General features: G+C 35.8%; 1 pseudogene across 1 annotated transcript; it reads left to right on the top strand.

The window, feature by feature from the left end:
• Nucleotides 1–6,515: 6,515 nt before the first annotated feature.
• On the top strand, nucleotides 6,516–9,927 carry LOC117707922 (enhancer of rudimentary homolog pseudogene; annotated as a pseudogene). The gene is made up of 2 exons (XR_013109612.1): nucleotides 6,516–6,929; nucleotides 9,764–9,927. The product of XR_013109612.1 is annotated as an enhancer of rudimentary homolog pseudogene (transcript).
• Nucleotides 9,928–14,812: the final 4,885 nt, after the last annotated feature.

Raw genomic sequence — 14,812 nt, 5'->3', positions numbered from 1 at the left:
TTGTGTGTGTGTGTGTGTGTGTGTGTGTGTGTGTGTGTGTGTGTATGTATTGTTATCATTTCAAGGTCTGATCTAAGCCACTTCACAACGTTTACTTGACCTGAAAGACAGATATAGTTTGCATTGGGACAATTTCTGAACCTTTGTTGCACATGGTGTTGACTGTCTGTAGGTGAACCCATGTGATGTCCTACAGAAAACACCAATGCATGCTATCATATTCAGCCTTTCCGTAAAGGAAACAGATTGGGGAAATGACATCACATGTGAGCCATGAGACATAGATGGTGTGGTCAGTGGTTCCACTTTGCTAACAATTATTTTGAAGGTTTCTTAGGGAAGGATGATCTTCCCCATTCCTTACAATATTTTTGAGAGCAAACTACTAGGACATTACAACTGATGCTAGAAATTTAGCTCCACTTCTTGCAGGAAAGAATGCTTACATCTCGTATTCTAATTTTTCTCCTATAGGGAAATGTTGGATTCTGTGTAGTTTTCAAATCTACTTTTGCCTTTGTGGACTCATAGCCACTAATTTTAACTGTGGATTTTAACCCAGATTTTCTGTTAGCGATGTTGTGGCTTGTTCCCATCTGGGAGCTCTTTCGATTTTCTCCTAATAATTCTGTACATTCTTATAATTTTTCCATCTACATTTTAACACAAATCGCATGCCTATACTGTCCAAAGGGAAATAAATTTAATTCCCTGACACTATTGAATTTCAACATTATATGTGATTATAAAGAATACTTTTTCATTCCTCACTTAATGTTTTGTAAGCCTACTTTCTATCCTCTGATTACATCAATAAATTAGTTTGTCATATGAGGCATTATTAAAATACATTTGCTATGGAGACTATGAGAATTCATACACTATAAAAAATAAGCTATCAAGCCATCTGTCAGTGAGATCTTGGTACTTAAAAGGACGTTTCTTTTCTTGACACTTGTACATCTCTCCCACTTCTCATATGCTGCTCTGAATTTGACAGCTGCATGGGTGATTAGATCCTTCACCTGTGAAATTCAAATTCCAAATGCTTAATATATCACTTTTAGCTAAAATAATATAGAGTAATGGAAAGGCTATCTATATTTATACAGCATATATTTATATATTGGTGGCTGGTCTTGTTGCCAGGGCACAAAAGAAGCCTCAATATGTCATATACATTTTAGAGACAACTTACAGCTTTAATATTTTAATATTTAAAGATATATACATAATTTAAATTTCAGTCATCCACCAATGGTAAGTTTCATTTTTTTATGAAAGACATTTTAATACAATCAAGAACAAATTTATTTTCACATGCTACCTACTTTTTAATTTATTTTGAAGGTTTATTCATCTTTTTTTTAATGTGTGTGGGTACTTTGCCTGTGTATACCTGTGTGTTGCATGTGGGCGTTATGGCCAAGGAGGCAAGATGAAGGTGTCATATTCCCTGAGGCTGGGATTACAGATGATTTTGAGCAACATTTGGGTGACCAGAATTGAACATGCATCCTCTCATTGTAACCACTGAGCAATCTCTCCATCTGTTTTTGTAACTTTTATATAAAAATATAAATAAATTTTATATAGCTCAGAATTCTAGCTCCAAGCTTTGTTTATTTTTTCATTTGTGTAAGGCAGAAAATAATCCCTTAATGGAATCAATGTGTAAAGAAATACAACTAGCAAAAATAAACTCAATAAAGCATTTGTCATAAAGTAGGCCCTTGATATTTTTCTACATTTCTTCTCCAAAAGCAGACATTGTCAAGATATTTAAAATATTTATGTGTAAATAAAAGCACATAACCTTATTTTTAATATGCATTAACATTTTATGGTTCAATTTTCAATTAATTATGCTTCTTATTACCACCTATATATTTAAAAGAATATTAAGTATTTTGTGTGTATGAGGGCATATTTTTATAAGGGTGCATGCTTGTGTGCAGGGACACATGGATATATATGCATGTGTGTGCAGGTGTACATGCACAGATATGCACTTACATGAGGTCAGTCTTGAATGTTGCTCCTCAGGGTCATGCACCTTGTTACATAAACCACTGTCTTTCACTGACATGGAGCTCACTAAGTATATTACTTTGACTGGACAGAGAGTCCCATGAGTCAATCTATCTCAGTCTCCAAGAGACAGAGATATAGAATTACAAGAATATCAAAACCTGGCTTTTTCCCCCCTTTTATAGGTTCAGGGTTTCTAACTTAGGTTGCTAGTTATTCCCTAATTTAGTCTGTGAATGGCATAATTTCTCATAAGGTTAAGTCACAGTGAACATTTTCTCTTTAAATATGTGTGTTTATTTTGTGATTCTTCTAGATGCGAAGAGAAAAATCTCATGATCATCTACTGAACATCTCTCAAGTAAGAAAGTGCTCACCACTGCAAGAGGTTTGGGGCTTTTCCTTATCTCTGGATAGACTTTTTTCTTAAGACCCTACTAATTCTTTCTTGTTTTTTGTCTATCTTCATGAAGTTGTTATTTAGAGACAGAGAAGAGGAAATTAAACTTGATCTGGAGTTTGTGATAATATTCATGCCGTAATCCTTCAAAAACTCTGAACACGTTTCTGGAGGTTTTTTGTGCATTTGTGGTGCTTAGCCCAGATTCACTTTGCTTTCTCTTTGCCTCTTTCTTCGACTACTGACTCCCTGGTTACCATGTTCAATTACTACGGTACATGCAATATAACAGGAGTACTACATTGGTCACCATAAATTCGAGGTTTTAATCTCCAGACAAGCATCATTAGAAGTTTCATGAGTGCTGGTTAGAGTGAAGAAGATATAAAATTGAGAACTTATTTTAATTTGATAATATCAGTGCTTTATCCGTTTTCCAGGGGTGTATAAATTTACTGAATAATGTTAAATTTACTGAATAATGTTAAATGGTGTGAAAAATATAAAACCATTACAGTAACACCCATTTTGTCCAAATATGCTTGTTGTATTACTTCTTGAACGTTATGACTATGTATATATTTTATGCAAATCATATAGCTATTTTACTTGAAATATTTTTAGACTATTAAAGATCTTAAATATCCTGGTACTGGCCAATGGCTGTGTAACTTACTGCCAGAGAAATTATTTTAAACTATACCAAAACTTATTTTTCAGTAAATTAAAAGAAATATTCTTAGTCATTGAATTTTAATAAGTAAATAGATAGTAAAAATTTTTGAAATAGAATTCTTTGCTTGTTAAATAGTTCTCTGGGTCAAAAGCGCTTGTCACCAAGCCTAACAAACTAAGATCTATCCCTGGAACCTTTTGTTAGAGATGCAACTCATGCAGGTTATAGTATGTTTTCCACAGGTCTGCCATGGGACACAAGAACACGCACACAACCTTTTTCTTCTCTCTTCGCTTTGCTCGGCTCGGCTCGGTTCGGCTCTATCTCTGTGTGTCTCTCTCTTTCTTTCTCTTTTTCTCCCTATTCCTCTTTTTCTGTTTCTGAATCTCTCTCACTCTCTCTGCTTTTCTCTGTCTCTCTGTCTCTGCCTTTCTTTCTCTCTGTCTCTGTCTCTGTGTCTTTCTCTCTTACACACACACACACACACACACACAAAATAAAATGGGAAAGAAAAAAATTTTTTGTAATACTTTGTTTTCCAGATATGACAGAGATGATAAATTTTGAAATCTCAACAGTATGGCTGTTTAAATGAGACCTGAACAATGACAACAGCAGTTGACATGTCAACATGGAAAGGGAAATTACATGGGACCCACCCATGATGAAGATGAATTAAAATCCACTTAGAGAGGGAGATCTTCTACAGAGATGACCCCCCCCAATAGTTAACTGGTCCAAAATTAATCAACCCCTAAATATAGAAAAGTGACACTAAATAGACCCAACACTCTTTATTTGTTTGCACATACCCCCCCACACACATATGCACACACACAAACACACACAATCACAAACACACACTCACACAAACACATACACACACAAGAGAGAAAATGTTTATATAGCAATAATGCGTAAGGAAAAAAGGAATTAGAAAAGATGTACAGTGGACATGGGTTGCTTTTAAAGGAAGAGAGGGTGGGGAGGAAATGCTGTAATTGCATTTTAATTAAGTAATAATGATACACATAAAGGTGGATTTTGAGTATAAGAGAATATCTGTAAGATTAACTTCAAAAGCATTAAAATATTTACTTTTATGTGTTATAATTAAATTCAAATAATTTAAAGACTTCTTTCTGAGCAGTTTATGTATAGGCAACATGGAAAGTGATGGCAAGACTTATACCTGGCCACTTATTTTCACAGCTTTGATAATGCACTTAATAGATTTCAGTTTTGATCACTGAGTATATAAAACAGCTAATCACTCACTGATTAAACACAAAATTTTGTTGAAATGAAGAAATATTCTATACATATGAGCAAAGTCATTATTTCAGATATTTTAATAATTTTGAAGGTTTAGGTTTAGTATTAAATCTCATATTAATTATATTCGTCAGCATGCCAACAGGGATACTTATAATTCTTATACATTCATATAGTTTGTGTTTTATCCCATAATTTTTGTTATAATAAACTAACACTAACAGGTTCATAAATATTTATTACCTCTGACATTATGCACTTTTTACTTTATTCAGTTTGTTTTTATAATTCAAAGAACCACTATATATTCTCATGTAAAATATCATTTTACTGACAATCTAATTTTTAAATTCATAAAATTACACACACACACACACACACACACACACACACACACACACACATATATATATCAGCCTGTGAATCTTTGTCTTGTAGATAATCATAGAATGAAGTGATTAATGCAGGCTGTGACACAAAGTAGATAATGGCATTAGGTGCCTGTGGGGAGACTGTACCCTAACATTATTAAACAATAAATTGGGATGGATGGAATCAAGGAGATATATCAGTTTTAAGTTTTCCTTACAATTAGAGTTTATAAGAAAATATAATTAAAATTAAGTTTATAAACTGCAGAAACACTAAAGACTAATGAGATAAGAAAAGTAACTCAGCTTGGCTTGTTCAACTTACTTAAGGAACGATTATTAATATGCCTACACATTGTAAAGTACACGCTGCTGTTCTTCTTTCTGTTACTCTGTAACTCCTTAGCCCACAAACTCACCACTGTTCTTACTCCTCTAAGGAGACTGGACAAAAGGAAATGAGGAGCTGACTAAGGTGTTTGCTGCCAACAACAAAGTTAACCTCATTAGCACATACTGGATATACTGCTGGAAGTCCTCGGGCCAGACCTCAGTCTCAATAGAATTAAGAAATATACATTCAGTTCTGATTCAGAATATCGGAAGGAGAATGTAAAACTTGGCCAAGTTTGAATCAGTGGTCAACTCAGCCCTTGGAACCCAGGATCTATGGTCAGAACAAGCTATTTCCCTTAAGTGACTTTTACCTTAAGCGTTCATAAGAAAAATATTTAAACCTTCTCCATATATACACCTGTTTAACTTAAGTATTGAAAAATCCATTTATATAATTACTTGTCTTATAAAAATGAAAGCTCTGCATAAAAACATCACTATCTCTTTGTCCCTTTTCCTTGCTATGATTTGTCACTAATAAGATCTGCTTCTCTTTGTTAAAAGACCCATTGATGGTGCTTATGCATTCATTTCAGCCAATTTTAGAAAAACATGTGTTTGAAACGATGGCACTCTCTTTTTAAAGTGGTTTTAAGGTGATATTAATTGATAGATTCATATTTGCCCCGGTTCTGTATTTTATTGTAAATTAAAACATTCCTTCAATAGATGTAGTTAGTAGATATCGCCTCCTTTACGGAACAGTTTAACAATACGTAATGTTCTCCCAATCTACAGAGCATAAAAATAGCTTTCTTTTGTTATCACTTGAGAGTTTTCTAATTTATTCTTCCTATTAAATTTTCAAGAAAAAGTAAAAGGGTGAAATTTGAGACTTACCCTGTATTAAAGACAACCTCATATTCTTTGCACAGTAGAACAGTGAATTAACACATAGTTTGAAATGAGGTGTACATGTACAGTCTTAAGAGAAATCATGCAAATATTTATAAGACAATATTAACAATTAGATGAAGTTAATGAGAACTGCAAATAAGGTTGAATTAATTCATGTTGCTAATACAGGTGGAGAAGACGAGTGTGCATATGAGGGCTTTTTTTTTTTTAATCTATTTTCATTTGGCAACTATGCCTTTAAATAACTTCTGACCAAATTAGGTCAAAGGTTATTTTAAAAACATGCATATTAAGCCAATGTGTTTCCTTATAGAGATGTCTCTTAAGAACTCGAAGCACACAGTTTGTTTCTGAATATGGAACCCTTAACAATGAGACACTGTGTCCAACTTTGAGCCTGGAGCCGAGAACCTTCCAGAAACAGGACATGTGCCTACCTGCTCCACCAGTTCTCGCGAGACTTGCTGTTAGAGGCGTTGCCACCGAGCGCATGCGCAGTTCAGTTTAGGCTGGGCTGCAGACAAGCTGGGCTGCAATCGGGCTCGGCTGCAGACAGGCTCCTGCTGCAATGACTCCCATCAAGTTGCTGTTGCAGCCAACGCAGCGGCCAGAAGGCCGCACCTATGCCGAATTCGAGTCCGTGAACGAATGCATGGAAGGCATCTGTAAGATGTACGAAGAGCAACTGAAGAGGTTGAACCCCTTCAGCCGCTACATCACCTATGGCATCAGTCAGCTGTTTGAGTTTATCGACTGTCTGGTAGACCTCAGCTGCCTGGTGTTCAGCGAAGACACCCAGACGTACAAGCCTCACGGCCGAGAGTGGATCAAAGAGAAGATCTACATGCTTCTCAGTCAGCAGGCACAACTAGATGCGTCCGAGTGATCGTCTAGAAGCTTCTGGGGCTGTCCTGGATCGCAGGTGTGTGGTGCAGTGGTGGTCGCTTTCACTCAAAGCCTCTTTCATCTGCATTTTATGTGTTAGGTGAAATGTGAGCTTCTTTGCTCTGAAAACTCCACTTGCCTCCTTATTGGTTTTCTTTTTTAGCATTTGTTTTTTATGATGATATAAACGGAAATGATACAGACCTGGTTTTTAAATGCATTCGCTATTGAGAACTGATCGAGGTGGCAAGAGCATGATGACCTTGATGTGCTACCTCCCAGTTAACTCTAAAGTCTTTTTAGTTAAAGTTTAAAAGGGCTGGGGGTGAGGTTGCATGGAGCAGGAAGGATGCATTTGGGCATCAGATTTTAAAGAACTCTGCTCCTGGTGAGTTGTCTCTGTATTTAGGCTCTTGGTGAGGCAGAACAAGAAGCCATCAGGAGCAAGACACTGAGACCTTCCACTTCATATCGCACAGGAAGCAAAAAAGTTTAGACAGGGTTTGGAGTTGCTCAAGGAGTACCGTTAAAGGTCATGAAAGCAGTGACCCACGCTCACCTCACAGGTTTCTCTTCTCAAACATCACTAGCAACTAAGCATAGGGGACGTAGCTTTCATATTCAGATCATAGACTACAACTTGAGTTTATGTTTTACTTTGATTGTATCTTAATAAGTATATATTCAATCTAATAAGTATATTTTTATGTATTTATATACATACAGATAAAATGCAGCCAGCAGACATTTGTGAGTTTAATTTTCATTATTACTTCTGGGCATGGAGCTATTCCCTTTTTATTCTCCACATTCCCTTTTTCCAGCATTCCCTTTTTATTCTCCACATCCTGAGATCAGAAGGAAATTGTGTTGCACTTCTCACTTTGTGACATTTTTAATGGACTGATTAACATTTGCCTTTTTGGAATCATAAACAAGATTTTCTAATAACCTTCTGATTAGTGAATGACTTCTCTGTCCTATATCTAAGTGAGCATGCAAACGAATATGGATGTTAAGCACGTTAGAGTATGACCTCTCTGTCGCTAATTAAATTAGCTAAAAAAACATAGAGGACTTTCTGATGATTGATCATCTGTGATAGCTGCAGCGACTGTGACAGGTTGTTATGCCCGTGAGCTCCCATTCCCCAGACAAAAGTGAGTCTCACAGAACATGTGAATTGTCCAAATCATATCTCCAATAATGCATATGAAGACAAATTCTTCGTATTTTATGTCTGCTTCCTATCATCCGTTTACTGTAATCATCCACTCTTTGGAAATACTTTATAATCGGGCAAATAGTTGTTTTTCTATTTGTTAAGTATCAGTGTCAACAGGGTAATTTTAAATCTAGATACAGTGTTTGATGCTAAGATTCTTCAGTATATAAATTATGCTGTGGAATTCTGAACAGAGGCTTTTACTGACTTGCTTTGGTTTCTGTGTATCATTTGGTTTGTTTCCACTGATGTAATTCTGAAATCTAACTAACATATACGAACACATGTCACCTTTATTTGTGAAGCATTTGGTATTTTTACTTTCTGTTACATTTCATCTTGACTTGTGTTTGTGTGTGGGTGTGTAGACACCTGCATCCTATAGTGGGCTTGTGGGGTACAGAGAAACTTTTCAGGGGTCTGTTCTTCCAACCACTTTCTAAGACTCCAGGGATCAACCCTGGGTGTTCAGGCTTAGCAGCAAGTGTCTTAACTCTCATTGACCCTAAATTAAGATGTTTCAAGAAAGAATCTTATGTAGCCCAGGCTTGTCTCAGAGTTGATTTGTAGCTGGTAAGGACCTTGAATTCCTGTTCTCTTATCATTACCTCCCAAGTGCTGAGATTACAGGCTGACACCCAGTCCTGGTTTATGTAATACTCGGGATTAAATCTAGGGCTGAGTGCATGCTAGTCAAACACTCTATCAGCTAAGTTACATAGCTATCCCTTTAACTTATACAAACAATAACCTTTAAAGCAAGAATAATATTTAAAATTCAGTACTTTCTCCTATATTTTTTAAGTGTTGTATACAAAATTGTTTTGCACTAAGCATTAAGTAAGCAGGCAGGACTTAGTTATAAGTAGGACTGTGCCTTAGCAGGCTGTGCCTTAGTTATAAGTCCTACTTATAACTACTTATAACTAAGGCACAGCTCTCCAACAGCTGCTGGGTGAATGTCTTCCAGGTAATCCTTTTTCCTTATCTCCATCTATAAATTCCGTATAAACAAAGTGAAAGATCGCACTGGTGGGGGACAATAAGAATGGCCTACTTACAGAGAAAACTGAACAGACTGTATTGACTAAGAATTAAAAAGGGCACAGCCAGCAAAGTGCCTGACTTCAGTCTCTGGAACTCTTGTAAAAATGCCAACAATATAGATACATACATAAAACCCCAAAAGTCTCATAAGAGTTTACTAGTTTCACAGGCTGCAGGCCAAGGAGAGATTGTATCAAACCCATGGTGTATATCACTGAAGAGGAACACCATACAGTGTGGGTAGTCTACAACATGTGTCTGAATACACATGATCATACACACACAAGGTTCAACAGCATAACAGTACAAAAAAAAAAAAAAACCACCTCTTGGGTTGCTAGCTACTTATGTCATTTGCAAGTGCAACAAGATTTAGTTTAGTTTAGGATTATATAACCAAGCAGTATCTTATGAAAACAAATCATGAAATAATTTAGAAAGTCTTAAAGACCCAGGGGAATTTTGAAATAAAATGTGGAACAAATTTGTAAATATATATTTTATTTTGACATATTTGGTGATAATATATAAATATATATATCATAATGATTTCCTATCACTATATATATTTATATATCTTTTGTTTTATTTATCCACAGGGAACATTTCTGATCAAAGCGGCAGGAGCAAGCTGTAGCGATGAGCCATTTTTCATGGAAGGCTGCCCCTGACCTGTGAATAACTTCTCTTCACATGGGCTTTGAGAATATTTGTCCTTGAAGTTTTTATTTTTTGTCACCTGCCAATAAAATTTAAAACAAACCATTGTAAAAGAATCACTTTAAACTGTTTTTAAAGTTTAGAGATGTCTTTATCTGTTGCACAGTAGAAGAGTTTTTATGTCACATCTTTTCACTCTTCCGTTTTCTTTCTCCCGACACCTATTCTTTGTATTTCTGTCTACTATCATTAAATATAGTCTTTTTTTGTCTATTGTTTGTCTGCAAGGAATGAAGCAAGTAAAGAAACTGTAGATTAGGGCGATTCGAAGGCTATCTTATTTGTTTGATTTCTACAGGAGGCTGTCAGTAGTTTTTTATATGTAGCTGACCTGTGGAGGTGGAATGCAGAGACTGAGTAAAGGAAAGGAAAAAAGAGGAGGAATCCAGACTTCTATAGAACCCAAGGCTTCATTTGATATAAGGGGCAGGAGTAGGGTGGGTTGACTCTTCTGATTACCTGTGTACTTTTCAGTTTCCTGGGTAGGGTCCTTTGCTTCCACCCAGATGGAAATCATGAGCAGGTCCAAAGCTTAGTCTGTCTAAGGCTACAGCTCTCAGGCTCTGGGTATTGAGAGTTTGAGGGTCTAGTAATGCAGGTACAGCTGTGTGCTCAGAGTATCAGAACCAGTCCTAGGTCATCAGGCCTTAGCTCCCTGTAACTTCTCCAGTGACTGGAACACAGGTGCATCATCTTTGACCTTCACGAGATTCGAGCCTACGGCCTCCGCTTCCTGACACAGATGCCCCAGGATGCTCTTTGAAACTTTCCAGTTGTCTCGCCACCACTGTTCCTGCAAGTGCTATTGTCACTTATTATTATTATTAATATTATTATCAGGTTAGCTCACTGTACCCCTGGTAAAGTTATATAGCAGGAGATAGTGTCATGGTTGTGACATGTTAATGCAATGAAAGAACTTTTAAAAATTGCAGCTTGACTTCTAGGTCCACCAAATTCCTTAAGAGTTAGGAAGCACAGTGGACCAGTTAGTAAAGCCTTCCAGAGTGATGAATAGGATTCCAAGTAAATACAACTCAAGATCCTGAACCTAACTAAGCCAGGGGCAGTTCACACATGCTAAGCACATGCGATGCCCCTGAGCCACACTTCTACCCCAGAGACTGGTAATTTAAATGGAAATCTTTCATTAAAGCAATTAAATACTGCTGGCGCATTCATAAATTGGCAATTACCTCCCTACCTTTCTTTTTGTCTTTCCCTCATATAAAAACATAAGCAAGAGAAAGTTCAGTGTATTGTGAACAAAAAGGAGTTTCCTAATATAAGACAAAAAAAAAAAACAAAAACAAAAACAAAAAAACCCTAATTTTTTAAGGTCTGCATTAATTGTCCTAAAAACTGAAGGATGAAGTAAAGTATACAGGTACAAAAATATCTGGAAAACATGGCTTGATATAAGTAGATTAAAGCATAAAATAACAGTATGAACTATCAATAAGTAAAGCTTATCAGAACTGGGAGGAGGAACGGATGGGAAGAGTATTCACCATTATATTAAGAAAATCCCAGGTAAAATGAGGAAATTATATTTGTTTACTTAGACCCATGCCTGCCATTACCTACATGATTATAGGAGCATGGAGGAATACAGATTGTTCCTGGTGTTTTATAGCTGTTTCTAACTAATTGAAATGTCCTCTTCTGAAGTAAGGAATAAAGGAGACTCATAACCTTCTAGAAGCTCATAAAATGTACCAGCCTCGGGAAGCCCAGGAAATTGGATATTTACAAGGCCACTTACCCAGGATGCAAACATTGTGATTAATTGATAGAGAAAGGAGATTTTTGGTGGAGGTCACTGAAAATTGGGCAGGAAATCACATAGATACAGCTTTCATGAATTGTCAAATAACTGGGACTGGCTCTCTAGTGAGGCAATTGTCTCTGAGTTTCTATAAGTAACATGTTTCTATAAGTAACACCACATGTGTGTTCCTGTAAGCAAGCTCAATACACTGTGTGGTTAGATGAAGTCCTGCTCTTATGATGTCTGATGTTTTACGTTCCTGTATTTTCATCAACTTTTCTCCCTGTTCTGTTATCTCCAGATTATGATGCCTATTTATTCAGTTTTTAATTCACGGCTCTTGTTCAAAAGGAAATCCTAGGGAATCTTTTTTGAACAGTCCTCCCTGTGCTGGCCTGTCATAGTGACTCTTCAATACATATTCATTCTCTAACTTCTAAAGCATTTTTCCTTAAGTGTCTTAAGTGTCTCAGTGCAAAGCACCATGGCCTACGATAAGTGGATTTGGTCAGGCCCCAAGCATCACATTTGAGATCCTGGACTCCACATACAGCTTAGTGTCCCATTTTCTCAGCTGACTCTTGAAGACTTGTTTATACTTTGTGACAAGGTTGGTTTAGAGACAGTGTTCTCATTTCTAATTCTCTTTCCTTGGTTTCTGGCCCTCAGCTTTTTCTTGGCTGTTTGTTCTTCCCTATCCCTTTAGGCATTTTGTTTCCCACTCAGTTTGAATTTTGAGCTGACTCTCTACTTCGCTTTATTGCTTTATTTTTATTCTTTTTTTCAGCTATATTTTTCATTCCATGTTCTACGTTTTTATTCCACATCTGTTTTCTAAGTTGTTACCTATATTTTTAGTTATTTTTTAAAATATATCAACCATTTGTAATAGCTAAGGTCTTCTGTTTTGTGAATCATTTCATCTCTTCATCACATAATTATAGTTTAATAAGGATGCAAGAATGTCTTAAGATTCTCTGAGCATACCAATAGGAATACTTTTAAATTTTCTTCTTGATTTTTTTTCTTCTGAATTATTTCGGTTTTCTTTGGGGACACATGTTCTATATTATTTTTGTCTCTCTGTTTGTTTCTTTCCTCAGCAGAAATAGCAAACATTTGGCAACATTACTAATCGCCATTCTCTGAGATGTTTAGAGATTGTGACAATATCTGTTTGGGGATCATTGGGACCAATGTCTTTTTGTTTTATTGCTGCTTATCTAATTGGACAATAAGTTGAATGCTCTCTTTCTGGCACACACTGCATCTGATTCACACAAAGCCCTTAGGAGCACCCTGGGACTACCTCTGGGATTATAACTCTCATCTGTAGTTTTATGTACACATACAAACACAGATGCACACATGCACATACACACACTCATACAAACACACACACACACACACACACAAAACAGTCATTTAGTTTTTCCTTGCAAATTCATTGTCAGGGTGAAAATATTCAGTCACTTTTTTTTTTATAACATCTCTCTTGTTCAAAAGGAAATCTTAGGGATTCTTTTCTACCAGTCCTCCCTGTGATGTCCTGTCAGAAGACTCATACTGACTTTTATGTACATATTCATTATCTTAACTTCTAAAGCATTTATCCATAATCCCTGCCAAAATAGCCAGCAGCTCTGATTCTGATCTTTATCTCTTATAACTGACAGTTAATATTGGTCTCTTGTTATTACCAGTCTCATTGTCATTCTGTTTACTAATTTTGCTGTCATCATCCTGGATACTTTAGTACTCTAGTTAATAGGATCCAGTAAATTATGTGTAGACTCTCCTGGTTTCTCAGCTGAGTGACATCGCTTATTTCATTTTTTGTGCTTGATGTAGTTTTGTTTTATTTTTAATGTTTTTTTATTGTTTTTTGAGATTATACTACAATTATATTATTTCTTCCTTCCTTTTCTTTGCTCTAATCACTACCATGTGCCACTGCTAGCTCTCTTTCTAATATGTGGCCTATTTTATACTACTTGTCATTTCATGCATGTATGAATATATATATATATATATTCATATATATATGGTACATATTACATAATATATATATGTATATATTCATTCCTAAATATAACCCATTCTTTCTGAATTATGTTATTGTATTTATGTTTACATGACTGACCATTTGGTATTGAATAAACAATTGGTATATTCTTTCTTGGAGAGGACTATTTCTCCTGTTGACAGCATTCCTTAGTGGCCTGTATTTCTTTATGTATGGTTGAGGCCTCATGGATTTCCCTCTCCACTTTGGCATGTCTATTGTGATGGTCCTTGTTTAGCTCATGTTTAGGCAGTTATGTTGCTGAGACTTTATGGATGTGATGACAGATATTTAGAGAGGAGCTAGAGGTTATTCTAGTTGATTAAAGTCATGGCTGGAGGTTTTGGTTCACACATGCATTCTACTAAGCTACATATTTAGTTCTCATCCTGATTTCTTTGGTTGAGCTCTAACAATGGCCCTACATTATTTCATGGCCACTGTGTAAAGCTTTATCAATGACAGTTTCTTTAAAGTACCCAGAAATAATCATATGCCATCCATGATTTTTATTTTCCCGTCTATCTCTTTGAGAAATCTAGCCACAACTACTACTGCAAAGCCAACTACAATATTTTATTTCTTCCATTTTTTCTTTTTCCTTTTGTAATATCACCATTTCAAGTTTTTACTTCAGAGTAAATCATTAACATGTCAAAAATTATTTATTCTTATTTATAAATAGGCCAAAAGAAAAGAAATCTATATGCATTTGAAAAACATTAAGAAATGTATCTAGTCAAAAGTCTAGAGTGGTCACGATGAATGAAGATCAAAGGACCAAGCTCCAACAAGGGTAGTATGTGTACTATCATAATGAAGTCTCAGTACATATTTAGACTAACAGAAAATAAGCATTGCATAATTGTGTCAGTTATGTAATAAAAAGTATACATACTTGTGAGCGGATAAATACTCAAACATAGACCAGATTAGGAAACTCAAACACTTTACTATAAGATTATGGACAGCGTCATAATTTTATTGCATAACTAAAATGGGGGTTGGATTTATCAGAGAAACGTATTTTAACTGATTCATGTTAGTAAATACATTTCTGAGAAGAAGTAATTTATTTTCTGGGACTGTACC

The sequence above is a fragment of the Arvicanthis niloticus genome, chromosome 4 (assembly GCF_011762505.2).
Source record: "Arvicanthis niloticus isolate mArvNil1 chromosome 4, mArvNil1.pat.X, whole genome shotgun sequence".
NCBI classification, from domain to species: Eukaryota; Metazoa; Chordata; class Mammalia; order Rodentia; family Muridae; genus Arvicanthis; species Arvicanthis niloticus.
The sequence above is the reverse complement of the archived record's forward strand: the minus strand, read 5'-3'. Positions and strand labels throughout refer to the sequence as shown.